Source organism: Linepithema humile, chromosome 1, assembly GCF_040581485.1.
Source record: "Linepithema humile isolate Giens D197 chromosome 1, Lhum_UNIL_v1.0, whole genome shotgun sequence".
NCBI classification, from domain to species: domain Eukaryota; kingdom Metazoa; phylum Arthropoda; class Insecta; order Hymenoptera; family Formicidae; genus Linepithema; species Linepithema humile.
In genome coordinates, this window is record NC_090128.1 from 4,757,232 (window position 1) to 4,775,758 (window position 18,527).

Here is an 18,527-nt window from a genome sequence, read left to right on the forward strand (position 1 = left end):
CGCACATGATAATCTTTTATTTCATTTGTTATTATGATACTTTTCATATAATTTAGAAAACTCAAATTGTTAATAATTATTTAATGCATATATTTAGTTATCATAAATTGCTGTACATTACAAAAATATGAAGTTGTCAGTTTAATTTTATCGCAGTGATAGAATAGATATTTTACTATACATAAATTTATATGTATTTTTCTTATAGTTTACTGCATGCATTATGTTTTAAGTTCTTGCACAATGTATTTGTTTCTTACAGGAAAAGAACTATGTGATCTTCCATCTGACTATGGTAAGCCTATGGACTGCCTCTATGACATGAGCAGGACTGATATACATGATAAATTGAGATTTTGGTTTAATAAGGATCAGGAGACATGTGAAATGTTTGTATACGGGGATTGCGAAGGAAATGAAAATAATTTTGAAACTTGGCTAGATTGCATGGGCAATTGCAGTGAACTAGCAGAACTTTAGATACACCACACATATAACTTTTTGGAAAATATATTGACATGTATTTGTAATAGTTTAAATAATTGAGTTTAAATAGAAGTGCTTATATATATATTGAAGACTTTGTGAAGTCTTTATAAAATGCTCACAAAAGTGTTTTATTTTTAAAATAAATGACTGTAATAAAATATAATGTACGAAATGTACATAAAATCTGTATGTACATAAAATCTGTTGGAATATATGTGTAGATAAATAAAAGAAATTATTTCTTAATTAATTATTTTTCTACTACTTACAACACTACATACAATAATTTAATAAATATAAAAATAATATTGAAGCGTATAATAATTTGAATAAAACTTAATCAATGTTTATTGAAATATTATTTTGGTTTAAAAAATATTATCTTATATGGAATTACTGTAATTGTGCTAAATTATTATCAAAATTATTACACACGCAACAAAAGTGTTGTATTCTTTTCATATATTTAAAAATATTTAACATATTGTAAAAGTTTAAAATGTCTTTTTAAATATGTGACGCAAGTAATAAATATTTCCTCTCAAGTAAGAAGAATTATAATTTTAGAATTTTCTAACTTTATTTATTATTTATGAGTAGTTGAATATTCTAATAACTTGATATTAATTAAATTACATTTTTATGATGTATTGAAATGTTCATTGTCAATATATCGATGAAACATATGTGGTGTAATACACGAGCACCAGTCATAAGTTGGCGCTGGGAATAAAAGTAATATTGTTGAAACACACAGCAAAAAAAAATTTCTCTTTAATTGCTTCTTTTATATCTGTAATTGCATCACTTAAATAATTAATATTAATAATGCTGTTACATGAAAACAGTCACCACTGTTTACTCAACAAATATTCCTAATTGCACTTATTTTCTTTAAAATATGTTCTTCTAGAAAAAACGCTTCTCGATCGCTTCTTTTAGTCCCATTGTTAAATTTTTAATTTTTTGAGTTTTTACTTATGAAAATTAATAAATGTTGATTATTTGATGTGTTTTTTATACTTTATTTTATGTGAATTCTATCGATTTTACAATTTGGTGATGCGATTATAATTACGTAGGTCCTTGCACTCACTTTTAAACGAAATATTATTATGACTAAATTAAAAATGAATGTAGAATGTTTGTCTGGAGAATTGTGATTGGAATGCTAACAAGTTCACTAATAAACGTCTGTGCCGAAAAGTTTGTTTTTTTGTCGAAAAATGCACTTTTAAGCGGGTTTTAAATGGTAATGTAAAACTTTATGAAATTGTGATCAAATATTCATACAAATTTTTTATTTTTATAAGAATTAACTGAAACAAAATTGAATCCGTTGAAATATATGTGTAAGAGGAACCGAACATTTCCATCATTTTTCACTTTTTTTATGTTTTTTTTATTTTAACACACATTGTATACATAATACTATGTACAATAATTTAATAACATCAGAACATGTAATTATCTTAGCATACCTATGTAATTTGAAAATACTGTATCTTTTCTATTTTCTACGTAAAATGAGCACAGTTAGCATTGCATAGTTTATAAACAAATTTAAATGTAAAAGCTCTGTAAAATTTAGTTTTAATTAGTGGGAAGTAAACTATAAATTTTAATCTTAAAGTTAAAACAATATAAATGAAGTAAATGATATTTGTTTCAGGATAAAAAAATTATTTTATTCAAAAATACAAAAATGCGACATGTATAATATTACTAAATTATTATTATTATTGAAATATCATATTATTAAAATATGAAACTCTATACTTTATGATGAGTGTACAATTCAGATTATTATTATAGCAAATATTTATTGTGAGCATCGCGAGATTTGTAATAGGCGCTCTTTAAAAACCGTACCATACGGTGTATCACAACGATGATATTCGCAATTTATCAGCCACGTTATTAGCTGACAATGCGCAAGCTCTACAATTATAGAAAGAGGAATCGGCAAAGGATCGACCGCGATCCTGCATGCTATTATATTTAGTCGTCTGTAAGTGATAGACGTTTCCTGACCTTGCGATTTATTTACACATGTACGATTAGGTCAGAAATTTAGCCATATTAAACTCGATTCTTCTTAGGAAAAGAAATCTACTAAAACTTGGTAAGTGACCTTTAATCAATTTTATCATACGTTAAATTTACTTTTACTATTTAGTTAGACTTATTAGACGTATAATTGTTTAAAAAATTCTCACTTCGGTATTTTTTCAATAACTTTTTTTATTATATGCTTTTTTATAAAAAGTGAAAGAGATGATATAGAGAAAATATTATTTAACATATATGACGGTAAAAATTTTATATCAAAGGTTACTATGTACGCAGCAGTAGTTGCAAACTATGAAGGAATTATAAAAATTTTTACATTTTATTCGCATGTGAAACATAGTAAGAAATTTCAATCCGCTGCTTCATGGTCCGTGGTTACTGACGTACATAATTATTTTTGACATAAAATTTTCTCCGTAATCCAACAAGATTGAATATAATATGGATAATAAATTTTGCTTTTATACAAGTAAATCTTATGCATTAACGATTTGTTTTTCAAAGTGCTGCGCTTAATAATCATACACGCATTGTAACTATAACGCAAAAATGTTTCACACTATGATTATCTTATGTTTTAATTGTGACAGAACCAAATAATGCCGAACGTGCGAATTCCATTTATACGAATAATACTAATAGAATACTAATAGACACAAACACAATTTCGCGGCAGTTTCTTGCATAGGAAACGTATCGAAGAATTAACCGTTAATATTTTACAATGTAATTCACATTTCCTCTACAAAGCTATATACCATTTTCTTGGTATATGTATGCATGTGATAAATAATAAACAGTGCTGACTTTACAATTTAAAGTTATTGTAAAGAACAAATATAGATATATTATCTATTGAAACAACTTATAAATTCGTGTACATAAATCAGATTAGATTTTATGATTTACTTGTTTAAACATTAATCTTTTTTTATGTATGATGTTATGATCAAAATTAAATTTGTAAATGCATAAGATGTAATTTCAGATCAGTTCGTATAATAATTATCAATAATAAAATTTTCAGAGAATCATATATTATATTAATCAAACGGAACTTTTAAAAATTTAATCAAAACAACACACGAAAGAATGAGTTTCAAAATAAGCTTGTTATTCGTACTTGTTACCTACGGCATGTGTAACATTGTATACCCAAATTTGAATCCTAATATACTTGATGCAAAAAAATATAGAGCAATTTATGGAAGTAAGTATTTTTTTTTCTTTCATATTGAACACGCACAGTAATCTTTTGTTTTATTTGTTATTATGATACTGCTCATATAATTTGGAGAACTCAAATTGTTAATTATTATTTAATGTATATATTTAGTTATAATAAATTGTTACAATTATCAGAAATATAAAGTTGTCAGTTAAATTTTACTGGAATGATAGAATAAATATTATACTGTAAATGAATTAATTTTTTAAAATAGTTTACAGCATGCGTTATGATTTAAATTTTTGCATAATGTATTTCTTTCTTACAGGACCTGATTTTTGTGATTATGATTATAGCTTTGGTGATTGCGACAAAGCGGAGAGTCCTAACGAAATACGTGGTCAGTTAAGATATTGGTATAATATGGAAGAAGGAACATGTAACATTTTTATATACGGTGGTTGCGGAGGAAATAAAAATAATTTTTATACAAAGGAAAAGTGTATGGATTTGTGTAATGAAAATGTAGAATTCTAGATGCACCTTAGATATAAAATTGTTAAGAATTTCTATATATTGATATGTATTTATAACAGTTTGACTTTAAATAGAAATACTAAATGAAAGACTCTGCAAAGTCTTCATAAAATGCTTGTAAAAGTGTTTTATTTTTACAATAAATGACTGTAATAAAATGAAATGTACGGATGTGTACATAAAATACGTAAGAATATTTGTATAAATAAAAGAAAGTACTTTTTAATAATTTTTTATTTTTTTGCTAATTTAGATATATATTACATATAATAACTTAATAATATTGAAACGTTTAATAATTAAAATAAAACTTAATCAGATATCCAAAATAAAATAATACGAAATGTATAATATTATGCGTTATTATATTACTGTTGAGATATTATTGAAATATTAAACTTATATATGCTTCATGATAAGTATATGATTCAGATTATCATTATTGCAAATATTTATTGCAAGCATTGCGAAATTTGCAATAGACGTTCTTTCATAGTCGTACCACATGGTATAGCACAACGATGATATTTACAATTTATCAACCATATTATTAACAAACAATGCGCAAGCTTTACGGTTATCGAAAGAGGGATTGGCGAAGGATCGACCGCGATCCTGCATGCTGTTACATTTAGTCGTCTGTGAGTGACAGACGTCTCCTGACCTCGCGATTTACTTAGGCATGTACCATTAAGCGAGGAATTTGGCCACATTAAATTCGATTCTTCTTAAGAAAAGAAATCTGTCAGAATTTGGTAAATGACCTTCAATCAATTTTATCATAACATTAAATTTGCTTTTACTACTTAATTAAACTTGAAATTATTTAAACGATTCTTGTTTCGCCATTTTTTCTATAACTTGTTATATGCAATTTTGTAAAAAGTAATGGCGATGATATACATAAAACTTAATTTAACATGTATTATATCATGAAGAAAATTTTATATCAAAAATAATTATGTATGTCAGTAACCGCGGAGGAGCATATATTATATTGATCAAACGTAACTATTAGAAATTTAATCAAGACAACACACGAGAAAATGGATTTCAAAATAAGCTTGTGATGAAAATGCTAACAAATTCAATAATCAACGCTCGCGCCGAAAAATTTGTATTCTGTCGAAAAATACACCTCCAAGTAGGTTTAGTTGGAAATGTAAAATTGTATGAAATTTTGATCAGATATTCATACAAATTCTTTATTTTTATAAAAATTAGTTGTAACAAAATTAAATCCGTTGAAATATATGTGTAAGAGAAAACGAACATTTCTTTCATTTTTATTTTACTCTTTTTACTATGTTTTTTTTATTTTAACACACATTGAATACATTATACTATGTACAATAATTTAATAACATCAGAACATGTAATTTTAATTAAGAACAATCAATGTTTCTTGGGATTTCTATATAATTTAAAAATATTGTATACTTTCTATTTATTTTTTACGTTAATTGGACGAAGTTCGCGTTTCATAATTTATAGACCACATTTCATGTAAAAGTTTCGAGAAACTTAATTTCAATTGGTTGAACGCAAACTATAACGTGTAATCTTCAAGTTACAACAGGTACATAAAACAAATGACATTTGCATCGGAATGCAAGAAAACATTTTTTATTATTCAAATTTATTATTTAAAATTTATTATTCAAAACCTTTTACTATTCAATCACATATTTTATTATTTATTTTACTATTTAATCACATTTTATTATTCAAAAATATAATAATACAAAATGTATAATATTGTTGCATTATTATATTATTATTGAAATATTGAATTATTAAAATAATAAATAAATTTATAAATAGTTTATAATAAGTGTATGGTTCAAATTATCATTGTAGCAAATATTTATTGTGAGCATCGTGAGATTTGCAATAGGCATTCTTTCATAGCCGTACCACATGGTGTACCACAATGACGATATTCGTAATTTATCAGCCACGTTATTAGTAGACAATGCGCAAGCTCTACGATTATAGACAGAGGGATCGGCAAAGGATCGACCGCAATCCTGCATACCGTTACATTTAGTCGTCTATGGGTAACAGACGTTCCCTGACCTCGCGATTTACTTAGGCATGTACGATTAAGCGAGGAATTTGGCCACATCAAACTCGATTTATTTTGGGAAAGTAAATCTACCAGAACTTGATAAGTAATCTTTAATCAATTTTATCGTATATTAAAATTACTTTTACTATTTAATTTGACTTAAAAAATATTGAAATTTAACCGTTTAAAATCATTTAAACGGTTCTCGTTTTGCTATTTTTTCAATAATTCTTTTATTGTATGCATATTTGTGAAAAGTAAAAGAGACGATATACGGAGAATTTAATTTCACATGTATTATATCATGGAGATAATATCAAAAGTTACTATGTACGGCTATAGCTGAGGACCATGAAGGAGTTATAAAAAATTTTAATGTATTATTCACATATGTACTTAGTAAAAATTTGCAATCCGCGGCTTCATGGTCCGCAGTTACTGCCGTATATAATTATTTTTGACATAAAATTTTCTTCGTGATCCAGCAAGATTCGATATAATAGAGATAATAAATTCTGGTCTTTTATAAGCAAATTTTATGCATTAACGATTTCTTTTGTCAAAGTGCTGTGTTTAATATTTATTTACGCATCGTAACTACAACTCAAAAATTTTTAACAATGATTAACTTATGTTTTAATTGAAACGGGATTAAATAATGCGGAACGTACGCGACAAATTACGTTATGTATTGAAACAACTTACAAACTCGTGTATAAATTAGATTGGATTTTATGACTTACTTGTTTTAACATTAATTTTTTTTTATATGTTATATTATGATCTAAATAAAATTTATAAAATTTTAGATTGGTACGTATAGCAATTGTTAATAATATAATTTTCAGAGGAGCATATATTATATTGATCAAACGTAACTATTATCAAGACATTTAATCAAGACAACACACGAGAGGATGGATTTCAAAATAAGCTTGTTACTCGTACTTGTAACTTTCAGCACTGTATATACAAATCTTACAACAACGGAATCCTTTCTATATAATGTTTGTAGAGGTATGTGTTTTATTAGTCTCACATTGGACACGCACTGTAATATTTTATTTTATTTGCTATTATAATACGTTTTATATGACTTAAAAAACTCAAATTGTTGATAATTATTTAGTGCATATATATTTAGTTATCATAAATTGCTATAAATTTCTGAAATATGGAGTTGTCAGTTTAATTTTACTGAAATGATACAATAAATTTTTAACTGTGTATATAAATTAGTTTTTTTTCATAGTTTATTGTGTACGTTATGATTTAAGTACTTGCACAATGTATTTCTTTCTTACAGTTCGTACTTTATGTCGAGAATATGTTAGCGAGGGGCGTGATTGCGGCACTATGGAGAGTTCTACCAATATATCTGAAGAATATAATTGGAGATTTTGGTATGATAAGACAGTCAAAACATGTAGAGTTTTTTTATACAGTGGTTGCGGTGGAAATATGAATAATTTTTTAACTCGTGAGGCGTGTTACGATTGGTGTGCAGGTTTTGCATAATTCTAGAAACAACTTAGAAATAAAATTGTTAAGAATTTCACATACATTTATATGTATTTATAATAATTTGATATTGACTTTAAATAGAAGTACTAAATGAAAGACGCTGTGAAGTCTTTGTAAAATGCTTGTAAAAGTATTTTATTTTTGCTATAAATGACTGTAATAAAATAAAATGTACGGATGTGTACATAAAATATGTAAGAATGTTTGTATAAATAAAAGAAAGTACTTCTTAATTAATTTTTTTTTGTTGTATTAGGTATATAACACTATATACAATAATTTAATAATATTGAAGCGTATAATAATTTAATAATTTAAATAAAACTTAATCAGTGTTTATTGAAATATTATTTTGGTTTAAAAAGTATCATCTTATATAGAGTTCTCATAATTGTGTTAAATTATTATCAAAATTATTGCACCCATGCAATGAGTGTGTTGTATTTTATTTTTATATTTAGATCTTTAAGATATTGTAAAAATTTGATGTGCTTTTTGAAAGTGTAAGGTAAAAAAAAAAACAATTTCAATTAAGAAAAATTAAAATTTTAAAATATCCTAATTTTATTTATTATTTAGCAGCAGATGCATATTCTAATAACTTAATGTTAAATAAATTGTATTTTTATGAATTCAAATATTCAATGTCAATATGGATCAAATACACGTAGCGCAATACACATAGTCAGTCGCGTACTTGTAATAAATTTGCGCTGGCAATAAAAGTAATTATGTCGAAACATATAGCAACAAAAAATTACTTCAACTGCTTCTTCGATATCCGTAGTTGCTTTACTTAATTAATTAATATTAATAATGCTATGACACAAAAACAGTCACCACTGTTTACTTAGCAAATAATCATATTTACACTTATGTTCTTTAAAATCCATTCTTCAAGAAAAATTGCTGCACAATTGTTCCTTTTATTTCTATTGTTATAATTTTAATTTTTAAAATCTTTATTTTAAAAAATTAATAAATATTGACTATTTGATGCGTTTGTAATACTTTATTTGATGTGTATCGTATCGATTTTACAGTTTAATGATGCAATTTTATTACAGCGTAGGTCCTTGCAATCACTTTTAAAGGAAATAGTATTATGACAATATAAAAAATAAATATAGAATGTTTGTGCGAAGGGTTGTGATGAGAATACTAACAAATTCAATTATAGACGCTTGTGCCAAAAAATTTGCATTCCGTCGAAAAATATACTTTCAAGTAGGTTTAGTTGGAAATGTAAGACTGTATAAAATTCTAATCAAATATTCACACACACACACACACACACACACACACATACAAATTCTTTATTTTTATAAGAATTTTAGTTGTAACAAAATTAAATCCGTTGTAATATATGTATAAGAGAAAACAAACATTTCTTTCATTTTTATTTTACTCTTTTTACTATGTTTTTTTTTCAATTTAACACACATTGAATACATTATATTATATACAATAATTTAATAACATCAGAACATGTAATGTTAATTAAAAACAATCAGTTTCTTGGAATATTTATATAATATGAAAATATTGTATACTTTCTATTCATTTTCTACGTAAATTGGGCACATTTAGCGTTCTATAATTTATAGACGACATTAGATGTAAAAGATCTGCGAAACTTACAATTAGTTTTAATTGATTGGACGCAAACTATAATGTGTAATCTTGTAGTTACAAAAATGTATATAGAACAAATGACATTTGCATCGAGATGCAAAAAAACATTTTATTTAAAAATATAATAATACAAAATGTATAATATTGTTGCATTATTATATTATAATTAAAATATTATATTATTTAAAAATTAAATAAACTTATATATACTTTATGATAAGTGTATGGTTCAAATTATCATTGTAGCAAATATTTATCGTGAGCATCGTGAGATTTGCAATAGGCATTTTTTCATAGCCGTACCACACGGTGTACCACAACGATGATATTCGTAATTTATCAGCCACGTTATTAGCTGACAATGCGCAGGCTCTACGGTTATAGAAAGAGGAAACGGCAAAGGATCGACCGCGATCCTGCATGCTGTTACATTTAGTCGTCTATGAGTGACAGACGTTTTCTGACCTCGCGATCTGCTTAAGCATGTACGATTAGGTCAGAAATTTGGCCACATCAAACTCGATTTATTTTGGGAAAGTAAATCTACCAGAACTTGATAAGTAATCTTTAATCAATTTTATCGTATATTAAAATTACTTTTACTATTTAATTTGACTTAAAAAATATTGAAATTTAACCGTTTAAAATCATTTAAACGGTTCTCGTTTTGCTATTTTTTCAATAATTCTTTTATTGTATGCATATTTGTGAAAAGTAAAAGAGACGATATACGGAGAATTTAATTTCACATGTATTATATCATGGAGATAATATCAAAAGTTACTATGTACGGCTATAGCTGAGGACCATGAAGGAGTTATAAAAAATTTTAATGTATTATTCACATATGTACTTAGTAAAAATTTGCAATCCGCGGCTTCATGGTCCGCAGTTACTGCCGTATATAATTATTTTTGACATAAAATTTTCTTCGTGATCCAGCAAGATTCGATATAATAGGGATAATCAATTCTGGTCTTTTATAAGCAAATTTTATGCATTAACGATTTCTTTTGTCAAAGTGCTGTGTTTAATATTTATTTACGCATCGTAACTACAACTCAAAAATTTTTAACAATGATTAACTTATGTTTTAATTGAAACGGGATTAAATAATGCGGAACGTACGCGACAAATTACGTTATGTATTGAAACAACTTACAAACTCGTGTATAAATTAGATTGGATTTTATGACTTACTTGTTTTAACATTAATTTTTTTTTATATGTTATATTATGATCTAAATAAAATTTATAAAATTTTAGATTGGTACGTATAGCAATTGTTAATAATATAATTTTCAGAGGAGCATATATTATATTGATCAAACATAACTATTATCAAGATATTTAATCAAGACAGCACACGAGAAGATGGATTTTAAAATAAGCTTGTTACTCGTACTTGTAAACTTCAGCACTGTATATACGAATCCTACAACAACGGAATCCTTTCTATATAATGTTTGTTTAGGTAAGTGTTTTATTTGTCTCACATTGGACACGCATTGTAATATTTTATTTTATTTGCTATTATAATACGTTTTATATGACTTAAAGAACTCAAATTGTTAATAATTATTTAGTGCATATATATTTAGTTATCATAAATTGCTATAAATTTCTGAAATATGGAGTTGTCAGTTTAATTTTACTGAAATAATACAATAAATTTTTAACTGTGTATATAAATTAGTTTTTTTTTATAGTTTATTGTGTACGTTATGATTTAAGTACTTGCACAATGTATTTCTTTCTTACAGTTCGTACTTTATGTCAAGAATATGTTAACATGGGGCATGATTGCGGCACTGTGAAGAATTCTACCAATATATCTGAAGAATATAATTGGAGATTTTGGTATGATAAGACAGTCCAAACATGTAAAGTTTTTTTATACAGTGGTTGCGGAGGAAATATGAATAATTTTTTGACTTTTGATGCGTGTAGCAATTGGTGTGTAGGTTTTGCATAATTCTAGAAACAACTTAGAAATAAAATTGTTAAGAATTTCACATACATTTATATATATTTATAATAATTTGATATTGACTTTAAATAGAAGTACTAAATAAAAGACGCTGTGAAGTCTTTGTAAAATGCTTGTAAAAGTATTTTATTTTTACTAAAAATGACTGTAATAAAATAAAATGTACGGATGTGTACATAAAATATGTAAGAATGTTTGTATAAATAAAAGAAAGTACTTCTTAATTAATTTTTTTTTCTGTTGTATTAGGTATATAACACTATATACAATAATTTAATAATATTGAAGCGTATAATAATTTAAATAAAACTTAATCAGTGTTTATTGAAATATTATTTTGGTTTAAAAAGTATCATCTTATATAGAGTTCTCATAATTGTGCTAAATTATTATCAAAATTATTGCACCCATGCAATGAGTGTGTTGTATTTTATTTTTATATTTAGATCTTTAAGATATTGTAAAAATTTGATGTGCTTTTTGAAAGTGTAAGGTAAAAAAAAAACAATTTTAAGTAAGAAAAATTAAAATTTTAAAATATCCTAATTTTATTTATTATTTAGCAGCAGATGCATATTCTAATAACTTAATGTTAAATAAATTGTATTTTTATGAATTCAAATATTCAATGTCAATATGGATCAAATACACGTAGCGCAATACACATGGTCAGTCGCGTACTTGTAATAAATTTGCGCTGGCAATAAAAGTAATTATGTCGAAACATATAGCAACAAAAAATTACTTCAACTGCTTCTTCGATATCCGTAGTTGCTTTACTTAATTAATTAATATTAATAATGCTATGACACAAAAACAGTCACCACTGTTTACTTAGCAAATAACCATATTTACACTTATTTTCTTTAAAATCCATTCTTCAAGAAAAATTGCTGCACAATTGTTCCTTTTAATTCCATTGTTATAATTTTAATTTTTAAAATCTTTATTTTAAAAAATTAATAAATATTGACTATTTGATGCGTTTGTAATACTTTATTTGATGTGTATCGTATCGATTTTACAGTTTAATGATGCAATTTTATTACAGCGTAGGTCCTTGCAATCACTTTTAAAAGAAATACTATTATAACAATATAAAAAATAAATATAGAATGTTTGTGCGAAGGGTTGTGATGAGAATGCTAACAAATTCAATTATAGACGCTTGTGCCAAAAAATTTGCATTCCGTCGAAAAATATACTTTCAAGTAGGTTTAGTTGGAAATGTAAGACTGTATAAAATTCTAATCAAATATTCCACACACACACACACACACACACACATACAAATTCTTTATTTTTATAAGAATTTTAGTTGTAACAAAATTAAATCCGTTGTAATATATGTATAAGAGAAAACAAACATTTCTTTCATTTTTATTTTACTCTTTTTACTATGTTTTTTTTCAATTTAACACACATTGAATACATTATATTATATACAATAATTTAATAACATCAGAACATGTAATGTTAATTAAAAACAATCAGTTTCTTGGAATATTTATATAATATGAAAATATTGTATACTTTCTATTCATTTTCTACGTAAATTGGGCACATTTAGCGTTCTATAATTTATAGACGACATTAGATGTAAAAGATCTGCGAAACTTACAATTAGTTTTAATTGATTGGACGCAAACTATAATGTGTAATCTTGTAGTTACAAAAATGTAAATAGAACAAATGACATTTGCATCGAGATGCAAAAAAACATTTTATTTAAAAATATAATAATACAAAATGTATAATATTGTTGCATTATTATATTATAATTAAAATATTATATTATTTAAAAATTAAATAAACTTATATATATTATATGATAAGTGTATGGTTCAAATTATCATTGTAGCAATTATTTATCGTGAGCATCGTGAGATTTGCAATAGGCATTTTTTCATAGCCGTACCACACGGTGTACCACAACGATGATATTCGTAATTTATCAGCCACGTTATTAGTAGACAATGCGCAAGCTCTACGATTATAGACAGAGAGATCGGCGAAGGATCGACCGCGATCCTGCATACCGTTACATTTAGTCGTCTATGGGTAACAGACGTCTCCTGACCTCGCGATTTACTTAGACATGTACGATTAGGTCAGAAATTTGGATATATCAAACTCGATTCTTCTTAAGAAAAGAAATCTACTAAAACTTGGTGAGTGACCTTCAATTAATTTTATCATATGTTAAATTTAATTTTACTATTTAATTAGACTTATTAGACGCATAATTGTTAAAAAAAATTTTTGTTTTGATATTTTTCCAATAACTTTTTTTATTATATGCATTTTTATAAAAAGTGATAGAGATGATATAGAGAGAATTATTTTTGACATGTATAACGGTGAAAATTTTATATCAAAAATAACTATGTACTCGGCAGTAGCTGTGCGGACCATAAGGAAATTATAAAAATTTTTATTATTTTGTTCGCATTTGAAACATAGAAAGAATTTTCAATTTGCGTCTTCATGGTCCGCGATTACTAACGTACATAATTATTTTTGACAAAAAATTTTCTTTGTAATCCAACAAGATTGGATATAATATAAATAATAAATTTTGCTCTTTTACAAGTAAATCTTATGCATTAACGATTTGTTTTTCAAAGTGCTGCGTTTAATATTCATACACGCATCGTAACTATGACGCAAAAATTTTTCACACTCTGATTATCTTATGTTTTAATCGTGACAGAACCAAATAATGCCGAACGTGCGAATTCCATTTGTACGAATAATACTAATAGAATACTAATAGACACAAACACAATTTTGCGGCAATTTCTTGCCTAAGAAATGTATCGAAGGATTAATTGTTAACATTTAACAATGTTATTTACATTTCCTTTACAAAGTTATATTTTATTTTTTTGGTATATATATGCATGTGATAAATAATAAACATTGCTGACTTCACAATTTAAAGTTATTGTAAAGGACAGATAAATTACGTTATCTATTGAAACAACTTATAAATTCGTGTACATAAATCAGATTAGACTTTATGATTCACTTGTTTGAACATTAATCTTTTTTTATGTATAATGTTATAATCAAAATTAAATTTATGTAATTTCAGATCAATTCGTATAATAATTATTAATAATAAAATTTTTAGAGAATCATATATTATATTGATCAAACGGAACTATTCGAAATTTAATCAAAACAACACCCGAAAGGATGGGTTTCAAAATAAGCTTGTTATTCGTATTTGTCATCTACAGCATGTTGAGCATTGTATACCCACGTAATACAAATATGAAATCTCGTACATTTAATCTAAAAGATTATTATACAAGCATTATTACAAGTAAGTGTTTTTTTTTCTTTCACATTCTACACGCACAGTAATTTTTTGTGCTATTTGCTATTATGATACTTCTCATATAATTTGGAAAACTCAAATTGTTAATTATTATTTAATGTATATATTTAGTTATAATAAATTGTTACAAATATCAGAAATATAAAGTTGTCAGTTAAATTTTACTGGAATAATAGAATAAATATTAAACTGTGTATAAATTGATTTATTTTTTGTTCATAGTTTACTGCATTCGTTATGATTTAAATTTTTGCACAATGTATTTTTTTTTTTACAGGAATTTTTTTTCTTACTGCTTTTTGTAATTATGATAATGACGTTGGTATATGCTGCAGTGGGGATGTTTGCGAACAGCAGTTGAGGTATTGGTATAATACGAAAAACAAAACATGTCAATCTTTTATATATAGTGGTTGTGGAGGAAATCAAAATAATTTTCATTCACTAGAAACATGTATGATATATTGTCGTAAAGATCGTTCATAATTCTAGATGCACCTTTGATGTAAAATTGTTAAGAATTTCCCATATATTGATATGTATTTATAATAGTTCGATATTGACTTTAAATAGAAATAAGTACTAAATGAAAGATTCTGTGAAATTTTTATAAAATGCTTGTAAAAGTGTTTTATTTTTACAATAAATGACTGTAATAAAATAAAATTTACGGATATGTTTATAAAATATGTAAGAATATTTGTATAAATAAAAGGATGCACTTCTTAATTTCTAATTTTTTTATTTTTGTCGCTGTATTAGGTATATAATACCACGTACAATAATTTAATAATAAGAACCATATATAAAGTTAGGTAAAAATATATCAGTGTTAATTGAATAATATGTTGGTTTAAAAAATATCATCTTATATAGAATTACTGTAATTGTGCTAAATTATTATCAAAATTTTTAAACACGCAACAGAAGTGTTGTATTTCTTCTTTACACTTAGATATTTAACATATTGTAAAAGTTTGATATGTTTTTTTAAATATGTGACGTAAGTGATAAACATTTTCTCTCAACTAAGAAGAAATATAATTTTAGAATTTTCTAATTTTATTCATTATTTATGAATAGATGAATATTCTAATACCTTGATATTAATTAAATTGCATTTTTATGATGTATTTAAATGTTTATTGTCAGTATAACGAACAAATATATGTGGCGCAACACACGTAGTCAGTCGTGCAGTCATAAGTTGGCGCTGGGAATAAGTGTAATAATGTTGAAACATGCAGCAACAAAAAATTGCTCTTTAACTGCTTTTTCGTTATGCTCAATTGCTTTACTTTATTAATTAATATTAAATAATGCCGTTACACGAAAACAGTCATCACTGTTTGTTAAGAAAATACCCATATTTCAATTATCTGATTTTTTTTTAAATTTGTCCTTGTAAAAAAACGCTCTTTAATTGCTCTTTTTTTTTATTGTTAAAGTTTTAAATTATTGAGTTTTTATTTGTGAAAATTAATGGATGTTGATTAATTAACGCGTGTGTAATACTTTAATTGATGTGTATTGTATCGATTTTTTAGTATGGTGATGCAATTACAATTACAACGTAGGTCCTTACAATTATTTTCAACCAAAATATTATTATGACAAAGTAAAAAATAAATGTAGAATGTTTATGTGGAAGTTGTGTTCGGAATGCTAATAAGATCAATAATGAACGCTTGTGCCGAAAAGTTTGCCTTCTGCAGAAAAATGCACCCGCAGGCAGGTTTTAAATGAAAATGTAAGACTTTATGATATTTTGATCAGATGTTCATACAAATTCTGCATTTTTATAAGAATTAACTGCAACAAAATTAAATCTGTTCAAATATATAGCGTTCCATAATTTATAGACGATATTAGATGTAAAAGCTCCGCGAAACTTAGTTTTAATTGGTTGGATGCAAACTATGTGTAATTTTCAAATTACAACATTGTAAATAAAGCAAATGACATTTGTATTGAGATGCAAAAAAACATTTTATTCAAAAATATAATAATACGAAATGTATAATATCGTTGCAATATCATAGTATTATTGAAATATTATATTATTAAAATATTAAACTTATATATATTTTTAAATGAGTGTATGGTTTAGATTATTATTATTGCAATTACTTATTGCGAGCATCGTGATATTTGCAAAAAGCAACCTTTGAAAACCGTACCATATAAACTGTACCACTACAATGATGATATTTGTAATTTTTTAGTCACGTTATTAGCAGACAATGCGCAGGCTCTATGGTTATAGAGAGAAAAATAGGCGAAGGATCGATCGCGATCCTGCTTGTTGTTGCCTTTGAACGTTCTTGAGTGACAGACGTCTCATGACCTCGCGATTTACTTAGGCATGTATGATAAAGCGAGAAATTTGGCTACATCAAACTCTATTCTTCTTAAAAAAAAAACATCTACCAAAACTTAGTAAGTGACCTTTAATCAATTTTATCGTACATTAAATTTACTTTTACTGTCTAATTAGATTTAAAAAATATAAAAATTTAACCTTTTAAAATTATTTAAACGGTTTTCATTTAATTATTATTTAATTAACTTCCTTTATTATATACATATTTGTGAAAAGTAAAAGAGACGATATACGAAGAATTTAATTTTTCATGTACTATATCATGGTAATAATATCATAATTTACTATGTACGGCAGTAGTTGAAAACCATGAAAAAATTATAAAAATATTTTCTATTTTGTTTACATGTAAAACACAGTAAAACACAGTAAAGCCAATCCATGGCTTCATGGTCCGCGGTTACTGCGGCACATAATTATTTTTAACGTAAAATTTTTTTAAAACTCGCTTATCAGAAAAAATGAATATAATATGGATAATAAATATTGCTCTTTAATAAGTAAATCTCATGCATTAACGACTTCTTTTGTCAAAGTGATGTGTTTAATATTCATACACGTATCGTAACTATAACGCAGAAATTTTTTACACTATGGTTATTTTATGTTTTAATCGTGACTGAACCAAATAATGCCGAACGAATCCCATTTATACGAAGACTTATAAACACAACCACAACTTTGCGGCAGCTTTAACATAGAAAACGTATCGAGGGAATAACCGTTAATATTTTACAATGTTATTCACATTTTTTCTACAAAGCTATATTTCATTTTCTTGATACATATATCTATGCATGTGATAAATAATAAACAGTGCTGGTTTTGTAATTTAAAGTTATTGTAAAGAACAAATTAATTACGTTATCTGTTGAAACAACTTATAAATTCGTGTACATAAATCGAGTTATATTTTATGATTCACTTGTTTAAATCTTTTTTTTAATGATGTTATGATCAAAATTAAATTTATGTAATTTTAGATCAGTACTTATACTATTTCTTCATAATAAAATATTTAGAGGATCATATATTATAACAATGATTCGGACAACACACGAAACGATGAGTTTTAAAATAAACTTGTTATTCATGCTTGTTACCTTCAGCACGCTTAGCATGGTATACCTGCGTCCATCAAAAAGATCCAATTTAGGTAAGGCACTAGAATTAAAAGAATCGTTATGGAAGCGTTTTATTTCTCTTACATTGTACACGCACAATATAATCTTTTATTTTATTTGCTATTATGATATTTTTCATATAATTTAGAGAACTCAAATTCTTAATTATTATTTAATGTATATATTT

General features: G+C 25.7%; 1 long non-coding RNA gene across 14 annotated transcripts in view; it reads left to right on the plus strand.

The window, feature by feature from the left end:
* LOC105674630 (uncharacterized) overlaps window positions 1-18,527 on the plus strand; it is a 38,779-nt gene that overhangs the window by 4,923 nt on the left and 15,329 nt on the right. For 9 of the 14 annotated variants that reach the window (XR_010888029.1, XR_010888021.1, XR_010888023.1 and 6 more), the window contains 10 exons: window positions 263-2,614; window positions 3,590-3,772; window positions 4,059-6,441; window positions 7,187-7,355; window positions 7,645-10,057; window positions 10,803-10,971; window positions 11,261-13,658; window positions 14,624-14,818; window positions 15,111-17,272; window positions 18,200-18,372. This is a non-coding gene — a long non-coding RNA (uncharacterized lncRNA). Of the gene's footprint in view, window positions 1-262; window positions 2,615-3,589; window positions 3,773-4,058; window positions 6,442-7,186; window positions 7,356-7,644; window positions 10,058-10,802; window positions 10,972-11,260; window positions 13,659-14,584; window positions 14,819-15,110; window positions 17,273-18,199; window positions 18,373-18,527 lie in introns of all 14 variants that reach the window. The other 5 variants (XR_010888018.1, XR_010888028.1, XR_010888022.1 and 2 more) reach the window with 5 other exon arrangements.